The sequence below is a fragment of the Podarcis filfolensis genome (assembly GCF_964270895.1).
Source record: "Podarcis filfolensis genome assembly, chromosome: 12".
Classification (NCBI taxonomy): domain Eukaryota; kingdom Metazoa; phylum Chordata; class Lepidosauria; order Squamata; family Lacertidae; genus Podarcis; species Podarcis filfolensis.
In genome coordinates, this window is record NC_139614.1 from 21,550,984 (window position 1) to 21,568,715 (window position 17,732).

General features: G+C 42.5%; 1 protein-coding gene across 4 annotated transcripts in view; it reads right to left on the reverse strand.

Moving 5' to 3' along the window:
* The window catches only part of CHN2 (chimerin 2), a 147,911-nt gene that overhangs the window by 25,323 nt on the left and 104,856 nt on the right, over positions 1-17,732 (reverse strand). The gene's annotated exons all lie outside the window — the stretch shown is intronic.

Here is a 17,732-nt window from a genome sequence, read left to right on the forward strand (position 1 = left end):
TTTTCATATCCTGTATAAGTGAAAATCTGGTAGCACTTCAAGGATTAGCGGCGACTCTTTGCAATGCATTAAATTAATAATGTGGGGGTGGTTTTTTTTTTAGTGCACGCTGGCTTTAGAATAAGTGAAGTAATTAAATTATTTCAGTATGCCTGCGGATTACTTCGGTGTAAGGGGCTAGCTACGGATCCACTCTATAATTTGATTTACCTAGAAAATACCGAGAGTAACAGATTCACTGATGCATTAAGGACTCACCTAGTCCAATACAAGTAGGACAGCAATTTTCCTGTTTTTCTCCTTCATATGGTTGTTACAGCAGCCATGCTATATGCAATGGGGACCCATATGCAAAAAATGTGTGGAGTACAGTACTCCTGTTTCCCAGGATGCGATTCCATTCTGCCCACCCCAAAAGAGATTGGCCATTGGCCCTCACTGGGCTAATTTTGGCGTTCTTCCTTAAAAAACTGTACTACAGTCATACCTTGGAAGTCGAACGGAATCCGTTCCGGAAGTCCAAAATGTTCGGAAACCAAAGCGTGACTTCTGATTGGCTGCAGGAAGCTCCTGCAACCAACCAGAAGCCGTGAAAGCCCCGTTGGACGTTCAGGTTCCAAAGAACGTTCGCAAACTGGAACACACACTTCCGAGTTTGTGGCATTCGGGAGGAAAAATGTCTGAGTACCAAGGTGTTCGGGATCCAAGGTACGACTGTACAGTGGTACCTCAGGTTACATATGCTTTAGGTTACATACGCTTCAGGTTACAGACTCCGCTAACCCAGAAATAGTACCTCAGGTTAAGAACTTTGCTTCAGGATGAGAACAGAAATCGTGCTCCAGCGGCACGGCAGCAGCAAGAGGCCCCATTAGCTAAAGTGGTGCTTCAGGTTAAGAACAGTTTCAGGTTAAGAACGGACCTCTGGAACGAATTAAGTACTTAACCCAAGGTACCACTGTACTGCAAACCTTTGTGCTTCCAAACCTGCTGGTTCTTCCCTCTCATGATACCATTTTGGCTACAAAATGATCAGCACATGAAAAATGAGGTCACTGTCAGTTAATATAGCTTTTTTTTTATGAGGGGCACATTTCGGTTGGGATAATCTATTTGGGGCCTCAAGCGGTTCCACATTAACTAATCTGAATCAAGATTTTCGTTTTCTCCATGGTTTCCTCACATTAGTATTACAAATCCTAAGCAGTTCTGCTCAGAATAAGCCCCATTGGCATTGGGTAATGTGGCTGCTCTCAAATGGGTCTACAGAGAATCTCTCCCCCCCCCCCTTGGTATAAAAGACCAACACAGCTTCTACGGTGGAAAGCAAATGAAAGTAATCATATGGTATCAGGTGTGGGAGTGGTAGAATCACAGCTTGAAAGCAACAATGGAGAAAACAATTCCAATTGTTCATCTGCAAGCGGGCTTTTTGCATCTGCTGCTTTCTAAAATTGGCATCCAGTGCCAGGCCCACTGGGAGCAGCTCCACTCTGGAGCCCCCAGGTAGAACTTCTTCCTGCCAAAAGTGGAGCTTTCAGTTGGCACTGAATTTAAATTCAGTGCCTGCAGCAAGCCCCGCTTTTGGCAGGGATCTCTGCAGCCCTGGCCCCTTCCTCCTTGCCCAGATGGATGCTGGGGGAGGGGCAGACCACTCTTTCCAGAGGTCTCGCCTATTGCAGAGGGCTTCCCTGCTCCTGTTGTTTTGTCCATTTTGGCTTTTCCAACCACCTGAAATGTGGTGACCTTGGTAGGCCCCAAATATCTCAAGGAGCACCCTCTCCCATATGATTTCTCCCCAGGTTTTTAAGAGCTGTCTGTTCTGCCCACCATCAGATTCTACTCTAGAAGGTGAGAAGATGAGAAGATCCTCACCTCTCAGGATCAGGGCCTTCTCTGTAGTGGTTCCAAAACTTTGGAATGCACTCCTTTAAAAAGCTTACTTTTCTTCTTCTTGCTTCTTTTTGGAAATAGGTCAAAACATTCCACCAGACATTTAGGAATGGAGGTCACAATACTGTTAATTTTTTTAATGTCCATTACCGTTATTGATTTATTTATTAGTGTTATATTTGCTGACACTGTATAACATTACAGCCTTAGGGTCACCTCACAGTCACTCTACTGCATATCCCTAATCCTCAAAACCAGGCTTCCTCAACCTTGGCCCTCCAGATGTTTTGAGACTACAATTCCCAACATCCCTGACCACTGGTCCTGCTAGCAAGGGATCATGGGAGTTGTAGGCCAAAAACATTTGGAGGGCCGAGGTTGATGAAGCCTGCTCAAAACCCTTTGAGAGACACCCTTGCTTTACAAACATAAAAGCAAAGAACAAACATACGATGACTTAGAGCATGTGAATGATCAAGGCCTGATTTGAAAACTTGCAGAGACACATGGACAACCACAATCAGATCTGGTGGTGCAATTTTCTATCGAGTGTTATTTACTTGTAACATTCTGCAAGTTCAGTAAATTGTTAAGACTGGCTTTTCAGACATGCATGCATAGTTGAATCTATTTATTCTTTCAGGTAGATCGCAGTGTTCTTTCCCAGCTCTCTCTTCTCTCCCCTTTAAATAATTTCTGAGCCCTGTTGCAAAATAAATCATATTTCCCAGCTGATAAAGACAGCTGACTGCTGCTATTAAGCAGGGAGTTTCAAACACAACACACAGATATGGGTCTCCCCAGGGCCTGATGTTTTGGTGCTATTCTGTGAATCATCATCATCATGCCATTAGTGTATCAACTCCTTTGGCAGCTCAGCAATCAGAACAGCAAGCCCTAAACAATCTTCTCTTCCTGCACTTATGGATCAGCCTTTAATCAGACGGTAAGTGTTTTAGAACAGACTGTGCTATTTGATGGCTGAAAACCCAACCTCCCCAACTGTCTCACAACATCAAGCTAGCACTGAATAAGAGATAGATGCTTCTGTTATTTACATCTAAGAGGATAACCATATTATATACATCTGTAAGTTGTATACTCTAGAGGAGCCGAGTTAAATGGATGACGTGGATGTAAAAAAAAACCCTTTTGTTTGAAATTCTTATATCATTTTCAGTCATTGTATGTATTTTCTAGAAGCCCTACAGTCAGACTGATATGACATTGTACTGTCTTATATTACAAACATTTTTTTAAGTGCTAAGCACCTCTTTGAATTCCTGGCATAGATACATCTTGCTATGTAATTGGTATTATTTTTAGTGGCAGTGAACCCAAGCCACGAGAGGTCAATTTTATAGTAATTTCATGGCATTTGTATTATTGATGAAAATCCTATTACATAAGGAACATCATTATATAATACATCAGATACGGTGTTCAGAACTACAGATTATGCCAACAATCCCGGACATCTTTTTAGAATACTTATTAACAGTGTCATCTTAGGGACAAATTTCCAGAAATGAGAGAAAACTGCAACCTCTTTTGTAGCATTGTTAAAACATGTAGCCAATAAAGGAGGGAGAATTCAGCCGTGTGACTCTGATAACAGAGGGTAGGCTGGCATTTGCTACACATATTATACCTGAAATTCCATTCATTCACCTAGGTTCCTTTGTCAATCATATTGTGTTATTTATCAGGGTTCCTACAAAGGGTGTCTATAGATAGGCATATAATAAATGTCTTCCTTTAATGGGCTAAATTGCATGAAGGAACAGTGGAATTCTTGCTACATATGTGTTGTACATTCATGTATACAGGGTCTTAGTAACTTTAGAAAACCAGGCTTCATAAATAAAAATATAAGAGAAATTAACTGTTTCTTTTATCGCGATAATAACTTGAAACTCTCAATATGATTTCAATCTGAATTTTCCACAATCCAGCTAAAATTAAATAGCTGGCACCACAATGGGGAATCTATTTGTCTGGATCTATCTTTAATTTTGTATAAGAACTGGTGTTCCCATATGATGATAATCATAATCATAATATATTATTTGTACCCCGCCCATCTGGCTGGGTTTCCCCAGCCACTCTGGGCAGCTCCCAACAGAATACTTAAAGCACAATAAAACATCAAACATTAAAAACTTCCGTATACAGGGCTGCCTTCAGATGTCTTCTAAAAGTCAGATAGTTGTTTATTTCCTTGACATCTGATGGGAGGGTGGGTGCCACTACCGAAAAGGCCCTCTGCCTGGTTCCCTGTAACCTCATTTCTCACAGTGAGGGAACCGCCAGAAGGCCCTTGGCGCTGGACCTCAGTGTCCGCATTGAACAATGGGGTTGGAGATGCTCCTTCAGGTATACTGGGCCGAGGCCAGTGAATGGGTAGCCAAAGCCACATCAAAAGAAGTATCCTGGCAAGTTCAATGGGGTGCACATCAACATTCCATTGCAGATGTGCCCCCACATCCACATCAGCTATGTGTATGGATGTCTATTTCTGCATAGGAATCTGCTTTGCTCAGGTGGACTTGACATGAGTTGCATCTCCACTGATTTCAGTGGAACTTATTTTGAAGTCAGCATGTTTGGAATTCCAGTTTAATCCAAGAACCTCAGCTCAGCTGGGTTGCGGATCCAACCATAGGCCTGCTAATACGAAGTATATTTGCTGCTAAGTTTAACATGCCTCTTACGTGACAGCTGAGGCCGTTTTTGAGATTGAAACAAATGTCTGAAGTGTTTTTAAAAAACGGATGCCCAAGATAGAATGCACCTATATTTAGAGCATATCTACAACATCCATCAGCTAGACACACTTGACAGCAAATTTCCAGCTGAAGTTCGAATAACTGTTATTAAAGAGGAATCTAAATAAAAGGAAGTACCGTATTTTTTGCTCTATAAGACTCACTTTTTCCCTCCTAAAAAGTTAAGGGGAAATGTGTGTGCGTCTTATGGAGCAAATGCAGGCTGCGCAGCTATCCCAGAAGCCAGAACAGCAAGAGGGATTGCTGCTTTCACTGCGCAGCAATCCCTCTTGCTGTTCTGGCTTCTGAGATTCAGAATATTTTTTTTCTTGTTTTCCTCCTCCAAAAACTAGGTGCATCTTATGGTCTGGTGCGTCTTATAGAGCGAAAAATATGGTATATAGTTGCCCTTGCATCTCCTTTTTTTCCTACTTCCCTGACTGCTGAAACTGAAGGAACATGTCTTTGTAAGCTGTTGTTGCTTAAAACACACACACACACACACACACACACACACACACACACACACACACACATCTCTTTTCATAATAAACCAGCCAGTTCTTAAAGGGCAAGACCACACTGCTGCTCTGATACCACATATCCTTATCTGCAAGAGAGCATCAAAAACAGAGTGCCTGTCGATATAAGGTGGTCATCATTAATTTTAACTGGGTATGTAACTTCCTATACTAGGTTATTTGTGTGTTTGGAGCTGCCCCTTTCATTGGAATGAATCAGAAAGTTCACGAGTGGGAGCTTGGTATGTACATCAGAGCACCCCTAGAGCACTGATTTGTGTTGGCTGGGCTTTATTTCCCCTGTTACAGACTAATACAGCTATTCTTTTTGGCAGATGAGCACAGTGACCTTCACATGCATGCCCAGCAGCGTAGGAGCTTCTCAGGAATGTTGCAATCCCTCACTGCTGGGGGTGTGTGAATAACATAATCAAGTGAGTGGGACCAACGGAGAGAATTATGAGTTAGCACCCTGAATGGTGTGCATATGAAAGACCTTTGTTGCACCAGCAACAAACCATGGGCAACAAGGACCAAACCTATGACCAAACACACATAAATGGGGTATCATGCCACTTTAAGAAGTCACAGTTTCGCCAAAGAAAAGAATGGATAAGAATCTTGTTCTTGTAAGTAATTCTGAATCACAGAGTAGTGCCTTTGAAACCAGTTTTCTGTATAAGTAAGACTGCTAATTCTGTGAGTAGCTACCCAAAATATCTTGGTCTAAACCATGGGTAGGCAAACTAAGGCCGGGGGCCGGATCTGGCCCAATCGCCTTCTAAATCCGGCCTGTGGACGGTCCGGGAATCAGCGTGTTTTTACATGAGTAGAATGTGTCCTTTTATTTAAAATGCATCTCTGGGTTATTTGTGGGGCCTGCCTGGTGTTTTTACATGAGCAGAATGTGTGCTTTTATTTAAAATGTATCTCTGGGTTATTTGTTCAGCATAGGAATTTGTTCATCCCCCCCCCAAAAAAAATATAGTCCGGCCCCCCACAAGGTCTGAGGGACAGTGGACCGGCCCCTGCTGGAAAAGTTTGCTGACCCCTGCTCTAAACAGTGAGTAATAGACACTCCGGAGGAATAATCCTGCCTTGTCATTCTGTCTTTCCCTAATATCAGTTGACTGTCTTTCCCCCTATTTTGTTTTTCCGTTGTGTTGGTCCAAAGAAAAACAGATATAAAAGGGGAATTCCCTCAGGAGAACTCCCAGGATCCAAGTATGAGGCCAATACTTTTTGGTGAGAGAACCCCAGCAGAGATTTAAAACCACAAAATATGCAGCAGCATAAAACATGGAAATAAAGCTGTTAGACCTTTAAAATATGCCCTTTCAAACGAGTTCCAAAATAGTCGCCTCTTCCCCTAGCATAAAATAAGAGCACAAGTTTAGTAAATTAAAATTGTGGGTTCTCTGTTGAACTCTGTAATTTGTGATAAATTCAAGATCAGTAGGTGGGTATTTCATACACAGGATCAGTTGATGTGAATTTGTTTATTTTAAATCCATTTTTTGTATTCACTGTCAGGGTGGTTATAGGGCAGGAATATGGTAGATACCTTCATAGCTTGCTGTCATAGCTTTTTATCTGATAGCAGGCATTCAAATTCAAATGAAAAGGTCTTTACTTACAAGTCACTTGTCTAGATAGTCTAAAGACAATGCAAACCAATCCCACTTTTCATCCAGGTAGTGTTCTCTCTGTGTTAATTAAACTAAGGTTGCCAGATGTCCCTGTTTCCCGGGGACAGTCCCCAGATTTACAAATCAGTCCCCTGACAACATGCTATCATTCCTACTGAAGTTGAAAAGTGTCCCCAGATTCATTGAAAAAAATCTGGTAACCTTAAATTAAACTATACTACATCTGAAGATCCGCACAGATTAATTCACATTCTCTGGGCAATATTGTTCCACATGAAGAGAACAGGGATAAACAAAAGGCTTCTAACTAGTTTCGGAAATAATGAGAAAAAAAGAATGCATGGTCAAGTAAGTCATACCACTTCTTACAAGGGCAAGTTTGGGAAGGATTCCAGTGTAACAAAGAGGAAATGGTTCCTGGAGCATGACAAAAAGGGTGCATTTGTACATCTTATTAATTATGTGAGAACTGCTGTTTTCACATGGCTGTTTGCTGCACAATCTTATGCATGTCTACTTGGAAATAAGTCCATTGAGCTCAGTGGGACTTAATTCCAGGTAGATTGTGCATTGGAATGCAGCCATTAACTGCGTAAAAGTGCAATGTGAGAAATCATCATGGTCATTTCTGGCAAACACCCACAAACTACAGGCTTATTAGGGAGATAAGAGGCAGCGACCTTAGCCAGAAGGGAGCAGAGGCAGAAGTACTGTGATCCGAATCCTTGGATCCCAAACATGACTCAACACTGATGGAAAACCATCAACCCCCCCCAACCCAGCTTGGAAACCCACATCTCATCTATTAGGCTACAAGGGGGGGGGAATTCCAAGATTTTTATGGAAACAAAATAAAAATTACATTGCAGAGACACTTAGGTGCTGTTTAAAACCTCATTCTAAAACATGTTATGATTTCATTAGTAATAAAAATCTGGAATGTAGTTAAATGTGTCATCCTAATTGTTTCAAGGCCTGTGTGATCAAACCACGTTTCGTAATACACCCCCCGAGACTAAAAGGCACCAGAGCAATTTGCCAGCCCCCGTCCCCCAACTATTTTATAGATCAAAAGCTAATTCTCATTCCTCTTTCCCAAGCAGTATAATACCCCCAGAGGTTTTTGCTATCTGACTGTTACACGTGCCTTTAAAATAGCAGGCTGCTTCAATTCCAGTTCAATTTAAAATGTACATTTCTTCAGCCGAGATTCTTTTTCTTTTTCACTTTCTCACTCTTTCTTAGGAATCATGAGCTGGTAGCTCACAGTCAAATCTAGACCTGAGAGCAATTTCCCAAACTTGAGACTCCAGCTATTTTGGACCACAAATCCCATCATCTCTAGTTATCAGGACCAGTGGTCAGGGATGATGGGAGTTGTAGTCTAAAAAGATCTGGAGACCCAAGACTGGGAAGTTTGACTGGGTATAGGGCAGCTTCATATGTTCCAAAAGCAACGTATCGCTTTGGATACTGTGTGATGAAGCTTCCTTCAAGATGAGCCACAAATCAGCAGTCTTGCTATGTACTCCTTTCAAACCATGCATACCAAAGTTAATGCTGGTGTTCATGTTGAGAGCATATAACATCCAGTCCCTTGGGGATTATGACCAAATGAGGAGGGCGATAGTTTCTCAGAGACATTTCCCAGAAATCATAGAACCAGACATAAATAGCAGTTATGTTCTGAGCCACCAACCGCTGACCTCTAAAAGTATTGTATAAGCAACTTCAGGCAGAGCTGCCAGAATGAAAAGCTCGTTGTGGCATTCTCTGGAACGAAAAACACATATTCCCATGATCCTCTCTGCCACCCCCCTGGCAAGCAAGCAAAGTAGCACAAGGTGAGTGAATTTTAAGGTTACCTGCTAAATCAAAGGCTAAACTAATTGCTGAATTTAAATTTGCAATGCTCTACAATGAATAACCTCCCATTACAGACATGGGATATCACATGATCCACAGGCCTATGATGATTTTTTAAAATGTGTCTTGCGAGAGTCCCTCTCACTAACTCTCTTTTCTCAGAATCAGGTTGTAGTTTTTTTAAATGGTTTTTTTGTGCCACTGTTTCAAAGAAGATTGAAAAAATACAACAGCACGGCTACCTCTAGCTTAAAACAAAAGACATATGTCCCCTCAGAAACCACCCTCCACCTTTTTTCCAAACCCTGTGTTTTATGTTTTATGCAGAGCGCTTTGAAAAACACAAATATATAGGAGTGTTCGCTTCCTCTCCAGCAAATAGATAAATCTGCTCTATGAAAATTTTTTGCGCTTAAACAAATGCATATGAAATTAATGTGAAATTTTGTCCAAGCTCTCCTTTGATCTACATGCACCAACCACATACATCTGTTTGTATCCAAAGGAAGATGTTTATTAGGTGATTTTCCTAGGTGATTAACAGCAAACTCTTTCAGTTTTTCACAGACTATGGACTTGCTTGTAAGACCCCCATTTTTGTAAGAAGCATCATTACCTGAGATTACAGGTTAGTGAAGGCCCGGGGCGGCCCATCCTGTTTTGCCACCTGAGGAGAAATGGGAAGGTGCCGCTGCCACTCCCTTTGCCGCCTCTGCCACAGCCTCACTTATTGAGGTTGCACAGGCTGTTTCTGGGTTCTGGAGAGATATTATGGGAACCCTGCAAGATTGCGCATGCGGCTTCTGTGCAATTTCACGGGGCTCTCGTCAGAAGCCAAAACAACCACTTCTCCTCGCTTTGGTGACCGTGTGTCTGCAGAGGCACCTTATGAATTCTGCCGCCTGAGGCAGCTGCCTCAGTCTGCCATGTGGCCCTGGAGAAAGCTCTGCTCTGCCAGCTGTATGCTGCATCCATTTGTTCTACATTGCTTAAAAAGGCAATATGGTGTGTGTTATAGTGAAAATCGTATTACAGATATCTAATGGCCCTACAATATGCTCTCACCACTTCAGTAGCTGGGAAGTCTGAAATGTGAGACATTACGTAATTATGCTTTTGTGCTTATAAACACCAACAATTGGGAAACACTCGCCTGCGAGAGCTCCAATTGGAGAACAGCCTTTACCAAAGGTGTCACGGGCTTTGAAGACACTCGAACTCAGGACACAAGGGAGAAACGTGCCAAGAGGAAGGCACACTTGGCAATTCCACACCATGATCAACTCCTGCCCGGAAACCTATGTCCCAACTGTGGAAGGACATGTGGATCCAGAATTGGCCTCCACAGTCACTTACAGACTCATAGTTAAAACCGTGTTTATGGAAGACAATCTTACTCGGCTACGAGTGATCGCCAAAGAAGAAGACGTGACATTGATGTAGACATCAGACACCCCACAATGCCCCCAGAATCTGAAGTTCTGGGGACCTGTGGCTCTTCCGTCAGTCCCAACCAACATACAGTAGGAAGCCAAGGATGCAGGCAGTTCAGAGAGATAAGGGGGGGGGGTGAATTTCTCATACAGATTTGCAATAAGCAGTCATTTTTTAAAAAAACAACAACTGTAGCTCTCTAAAACATACTTTCACTGGGTTTATAACTGCATGCAAGTATACAACCCATTTGAAAGCTAAATGTAGTAATTAAATAAGAGCCATTTTGTCAAGATAAATTTGCCATATAATTGTTCACTGTCTGTTATTAGATAATTCACTTGGGAGGACTCTCATTACAAATAATATTTGTAATGGCGTACTCCATTTTTCAGTCCTGCCTTGGAGCTAAGACATGGCACATTTGGAATGAGTGACCGTGGGCATAGCTACCCTGCAGCAGGCTCTATTAGGCCACAGAGAGAATATATAAAAGCCACAGTACGGTAATAGCTTTATTAAGGCCAATCAAAATACCACAACGTCACAAGCAAACTTCCCCAGATCTGGGAAACACTAACCTTATCAGCTTGTGATAAATAACCTTATCAGCGAATCTGATAAATAAGGATTCTGTCTTGCAACTACCCTCTACTTTAGTGCTCTGATGTCATGGAACATTCACAAATATTTGAACTGCTCACAGGGAAGCGATCAGCATCAAATGATGCAACTCCTCTGAAAGCAGTGAACTACGAAAAAGTCTAAAAAAACCAGGAGCCAGGGGCTTGAAGGAATGATGAATGCAAGTACTGTATGAAGAATGTTAAGAAAGAGCAGGGGGCGGGGAGCAGGAAAGGAAACAGAATTTCAGAAAGGGTGGAGGAAGTGGGGCTACAAAATAATGAACACCTCAGGATCTCTAAGGGAAGGAAAGAACAGTAGCATTCCATGGAGATGAATGGATCTATGGCAGTGACGGGTTCCAGGGCAGTAAGGCATGGAAGATGACTGAATTAGTATTTGAACTGAGCAACCAACTCTGGCTGTGGGGCTGCAGTTAACAGTAAAACATAATATGACTTGCATAGGCCCTCATTTTTGTAAACTTTTTTGGGGGGTATTCTTCATAGCTGTCAACCTTCCCTTTTTTGTGTGGAAAATTCCCTTATTCCAGTGGCGTTTCCCACTGCTTCCCGCTGCTATCCCAGATTGTTAGATACCCCGTAGACTGTGCCCGGAACAGGTGGGGCTGCTGATCCCTTATTTTCAAACCTGAAAGTTGAAAGCTATGGTATTCTTGCATCAGAAGCCTTAGGAGTATACTTTGAAGGAAGACCCTCAAATGCTTGAAACATTAATAACTGTTTGTAAAAAGCAATGCTACGTGTGTCTAAAGTCTCATTGTGCTCCTTGTGAAGTGTATTTAAGTCACAGGCTGCAATCATCTTTCTACTTACCTGGAAGTAAGCTCCACTGGACTCAATTGGAGTTACTTTTGATTAGGTGTGTTACATAGCAGTAGCTTAAAACAAATCTTCAAGCACGCTGTCAGTTTGTACTCTATTTAGGCATGTCCAGTGTGCCGTTCATTCATTAGATTCAGGCTCTGGACCTGGTTTCCTGTTAGTATGGACACAAATACAGTGGTACCTCTGGTTAAGAACTTAATTCGTTCTGGAGGTCTGTTCTTAACCTGAAACTGTTCTTAACCTGAGGTACCACTTTAGCTAATGGGGCCTCCCGCTGCCGCTGCGCCACTACTGCGCGATTTTTGTTCTCATCCTGAAGCAAAGTTCTTAACCCGAGGTACTATTTCTCAGTTAGCGGAGTCTGTAACCTGAAGCGTCTGTAACCTGAAGCACCTGTAACCCGAGGTACCAGTGTAACAAGCAGAATCCTACAGATGCCGTTACAAAATCAGGTTTATTTATTTAGGCATTAGAATTGATGGTTTTTAATTTCACGTTAACACATATCTAACTTTTAAAAACAGCACGATGCCCTGAACTTTAACATTTGTTCAGCACATCTGCTTTTGACACACCTGCATAAAATGGCAGTGCTTAAGAGTCCATAAATCGTTCCACCCCATATTACGACTGCTATTCTAAGAAGAGTATGAAGTCTTAGGAAGTGGAGGAGGGTTTAATACATATGTTTTATTGACATAGTTTATTCAACTTGTATAGTTTTCCCATAAGGGTGGGTCCCTCCTGGTTGCTAAGAGAAATCTACGGAAAGCAACACAGATGCCGACTAACTGTGTTCCTATGCTCCACAGCATCAGGTGTCAGCTGATCTTAAGTATCCTTTATAGCTTCCAGCAACCTCCAGTCTGCTACCTCTGGTACAAAGTGGGGTCCTTTGTTATCAATGGCACAACACGCACAGCTGCTTCAGTGATTGTTCAAAGAGGGACAGATGGCAGCTCTCAATACAAAAACGGGATTTAAAAGAGAAATGCGTGGGTGGGGTGGGGGAGTCAGCAGTGGGAGTGACTACTTTGCTTGGAATTTATTTTGCTAGATTTACGGAACTAGCAGTAGTGTTAAGAACAACAACAGCCAATGTTGGTGCGGCAGCTTTCCAAAGTCGGTTGTGTGAAGTTACTTGCTATATCTTGCAATATTAAGCAAGTGCTTTACTCTTCTGCTGAAATCCACAAGTATTTAACTTGCTTAGATCCCGCCGGCACTAATTCCTACCTGGTGGACCATCACTGAAAACCAACTTTATGGGTTCTGAACACAGGCAAGCAAAACATTACTGGAATGTCCCTTTTATTAACCACCTCTTAATAAAGAGATACCTTAGGGATAAATTTCTATTAGCTCAGAAGGTGGGTGTAATCCGAGGAAATCGTTTCCCCAAAAAATCATCCCTTTTAGTTCTTCGTACCCCCAAATCAAGTTTAAAGATCTGCTTGTCTTCAAGTGAGCAGACAAATCTTTATCCAAGGGCACCTCTCCTATATCTGCAATTTTCAGGCTAATTGCCCTCAAAACTCTAGGAAAGACTAGGTGATTTCTTTCTTTTTTTAACTCACTCTAATATTGTAATCACAGGACATGGGTGGCACTGTGGGTTAAACCACAGAGCCTAAGACTTGCCGATCAGAAGGTCGGCTGTTCGAATCCCCACGACAGGGTGAGCTCCTGTTGCTCGGTCCCTGCTCCTGCCAACCTAGCAGTTCGAAAGCACGTCAAAGTGCAAGTAGATAAATAGGTACCGCTCCAGTGGGAAGGTAAACGGTGTTTCCGTGCGCTGCTCTGGTTTGCCAGAAGCGGCTGTCATGCTGGCCACATGACCCGGAAGCTGTACGCCGGCTCCCTTGGCCAATAAAGCGAGATGAGTGCAGCAACCCCAGAGTTGGCCACGACTGGACCTAATGGTCAGGGGGCCCCTTTACCTTTAATACTGTAATAGTTACCCCTGCAGGAAAATCACTGCAGCTATCCTTTTAAAAAATTGGCAGGATTTAGGCACTGAGAAGAGGAGGCCTTGTCTGCCAATTTAATCCAGTTCTGCTGAAAAAAAAAAAAGTTATAGATGTCCTTAAAAGTAAAACACAAAAGTCCTTGGACTAATTTGCCTGTAGTTTAGCATATATTATCTATTCTGTAGGGACTAGTATTCCTGCATATTACATCCACAACCAAAAACATTCAGCCCTTTTTAGATTTCCCATCAACTACAGTGAGCCCTAATAGAATTTGGGATATGACTTGGAGGTGATTTAATAGAAGTAATCATTGAAGGAAACCAGGTCTCTTTCTTCTTTCCTTTCTTCTGGGTATCTCAGTATCCTGGAAAAGAGTTTTCAGTCGTGAACTGGGGAGGGTGGGAGGAAATGAAGCAGACTCAAGACGCTGTGAGCTGAACTGGGCAGTCTATGACGTGTCTCATACTGAGGCAGGCTGGCTTCAGAGGCTCCAAAAATATTGGTAAAAAAACAAACTGTGAGCACAGTCAATAATGCTGTGTGGAAACTGAGGTGGAAGCAAAACATAATAGCACAACTACAGATGTAATGAAAGATATTGAGAGGTAAACTTCAGAGAAAACAGTTCAGGGAGACGTTTTGGTGCTTACAATTTCCTGCTGCCACTGTCTCCTTTCTCTCTTAGGAATGACCCAGTAAAGAAATGCTCCCACCCTGTTGCTGAGTCAGGAACTGGAATCTCCCAGCCATTCATTCCCCAACCCTCAAAAGTTGCATCATCGCAATCCATGTGAAATCAGTTCTCCGGAAATGAAAAGTCGGTCAAGGGAAATGAGTCTATAAGCAGCTGGATGTTGTTTGCAAGGAACTGAGCTGCTTAATCTTCCACATCTGATGCTTAGATTCCGATTAAGCCAAAACGGGAAAGAAACGTATAGTTTAGTCAGGAGGCATCATATAAGGCTTTTTACGGCAGGATGGTCTGCTTTGGAAATACATGCAGTTTTGCTTGGCCGGCTTCCCACTCTTTCATTCTGATTCTATAGATACGAGCTGTTTCAATATCACACAGGAGCGACTTGCATGGGTGTAGTAAACAGTCGTATCATGTGCAAGGCAAATTCACTATGCTAAACTGTCAGTCACTTGTGATTCCTGATACTAAGCATATCAAGTGTGTCACAGAGCATTGGCACGTTACTATTTATTTATGCTGCCCCTACAGTGTACACAGCGCCATCAATAACAAAGAGTTTAGTGGTTCTTTCAAGACAAAGAAATTTAGGCTCCCTGCTCTTAAGAAGTTTAATGGTGGAAACAGGAAAGCGAAAGCCAAGAACAGAGAGAGAAGAAGTGTCATTATAGTGGGGAATAAAGACGACAGGCTGGTGGTGCCAGAGGCGCCAAGTTCCATGCTACATCGGGGAGGGGCGTCACATGTGTGTGACATCACACATGTGATGTCATACATGTCAAGAGGAGGCCATGAGGCCTGGGGAACCTCACCACCACTGTGGTGAGGCCCAGTGGGGCACAACCCCTCAAGATGGGGGTGGGGGTTCAGCCCTGTCCCTGCATACTTTGGGGTGGGGGCTGAACTCTCCTCAGTCCCATAGAACTGGCACCTATGGGTGGGGCTATGTATATGTTCTGGGATGGAGTTCCTTGAACAGGAGGCGGCAAAGCAGAATGGACAATAGTTGTTTGAAGAATTCAAGAGATCTTCCGTTGGATGAGGACAGCAGCAATTGCAGAGTATAACGGGAAGCAGCTTAAAAACAAAAGCTGAAAGAAGAGATTGACGCAAGGCTACAGATAGCTTTAGAAGGGACATGGAGTTTGTGTTAGATATGGAAGGGTCTGAGCAAGAAGCCCATATAACAAGAGCTGTGTCTTATTGTGGCTGAAAAGTCTCTAGAACAGGGATCACCAATGTGGTGCTGACCATTGGTCATGATGCCTGGGGCTAATGGGGGTTGGGGTCCAAAATCTGGAGAGCCCCATATTGACTACCCTTTCTTTAGAAAGGGTAAACACCAGGTTTTCTCTTTTATCCAGTCTAGATGTTAGAAGAGTCAGCATTTTTCTTCCCAGCCCCCCACATATCATTTAATATAACTTGCTATGTTAATTCTGCCAGCCGCATTCCAGCCTAGATAATGCCTGGACCTCTGTATGTGTGTGCACGTGTGATTAGAAGTGCACTACATCGTGGGCAGAATTTGCATGGTGGCATTTATAAGCAATATGGTGGAATAGGAAACACACCGCAGGGATCTAGACCAGCTCACCAATAATGTAAAGTGCTCTGACCACTTGAAATAGCACAGTAATGTGCTATTTTCATTATCATTGCCCAGTTCTGTGTAGTGCTACAGGTCATTACAATGCAGCTACACAGCAGTGGAGACTGGTGGCAGTGTTGGCGCATCAACCCATTCACTGGTACTCGTATGATGTCCTGGGTTGCCAGAACCCGGCTACAGGCTGAGGCAATGTCCCAGTGCAAAAGCAGCTGTACTCTCTTTTAAATACTTTTATGTTAGTCCAGTGGTTCACAGCATCAGGCATTTTCATGCTGAAGAAATTGTTTTCAGATGTGTCATCTGCACAGTAGCGCACAGAGCTTTCAGTGGTCACATTTGCACCAGACACTGGCTTAAGTTCTGCTGAGCTTCAAATCTTATACATCCTCCGTCTTATTCAGAATATATTTGTGTTGCTCGTTTTAAAGAAGTAGGTTTTGGAACCGGATGAAATGCTTCGTCTGACATCAACACATGATTAAGAGCAGAGTCGTATCGTGTGAGGTCCTGTGCAAATTACAGCCATTTGTGGTTTCATTTTTGTTTCCCAAAGACTTTAGAAAGACAGACCTAATCTAAACATTACTAGAAATGGGAATCATCACAGCCATGCCCAGACTGCAGCCTGTGTCAGATATGGGTTCCAGCTGGAATGCCGTAAACTCCCAGCTGTTACTGTTAGGGACAAAGCATATCACCCTTGGAGAGCAGAAGAGACATACTTGCTACAGAAGACATTAACAGAGGGCTTAAACAGCATGAAGCTGACATAGGAACCATTCTGAACTGTGTTTATACAAATGAACCTACATTCCAGTAAGTGGGACACTAAAAGGAGTTGCCTTTCAATAATACCCTTTCTCTAAATAGACAGTATTTAGAAAATAGCGCATTTCCACCCTACAAATTCACCTATGCAGCTTTTGAGTAAAATACCGGTAATTAAAATGCAACGATGAACTTTTGCAATTACAATGATAAATGTGTACCTTGAGCCAATGCATTAAGGTGGACTTGAGTTATGTATCGTGTGCAGGGTTAATTCTTGTGAGATTTAGAGGCGTAATTTATCAAACTCTTAAATCTATGATTTATATTAAGAGGCTGGATGCTGACCTGTTATGGCAGCTAAATGGTGTAACTCAACACAAGGGAATTGCTATCTTGTTTATAATGAGTGATATTTAGCCACATTCCACTCATAGCAGAGCAACTGAAATTAATGGATCTTAGTCCTGTTCATTAATTTCAATGTGTCTGAGTAAAATGTAGTTGAATGCCCCTCCCCATTTCCATACTGTGTTTTATTTTAATTTATATAACATTTTTGCACATACCTCTGAGATCAGATTTTTAAAAGAAATGTAAGAATTAAAATGGCAATAAGTGCCAAGTCAGCAGCTTTGCTTTATTTGAAATGAGGAAAGATCACACTGACTACTTTCCTGAAATCAACAGTTGTTATGGTGTTCCCCCATCCCATTGGGCTAATGAAATGGGCCTTATGCAGAGCTCAAAAGATCTGAGCTGCTTTACACCCAAGAGGGCAGTAAACGTTGCCTTTCAAGGGGGGAAAAGGGTTCCAGATGGAGGGGTACATCTTCTCAGAGGCCAGGTTTTGCAGAGTCAGACAAGCGCTTAAAAGAAAATCGGCTCAAAAGAGCCTTAGAGATCAAACAGGGACAAACAAAGTGATCAGCTCACTCATTTAATACAAAACAATGCACTGGAAATTTATGTCCCAGGTTCAAAGAAGTGCTGAAATTTCCATAGTCAGCGAAGCAGAAAAGTGTAAATCAAGAGTCCTTTCGGAAACTGGATAATATCAAAGACAGCCCAACTTTTCCAGT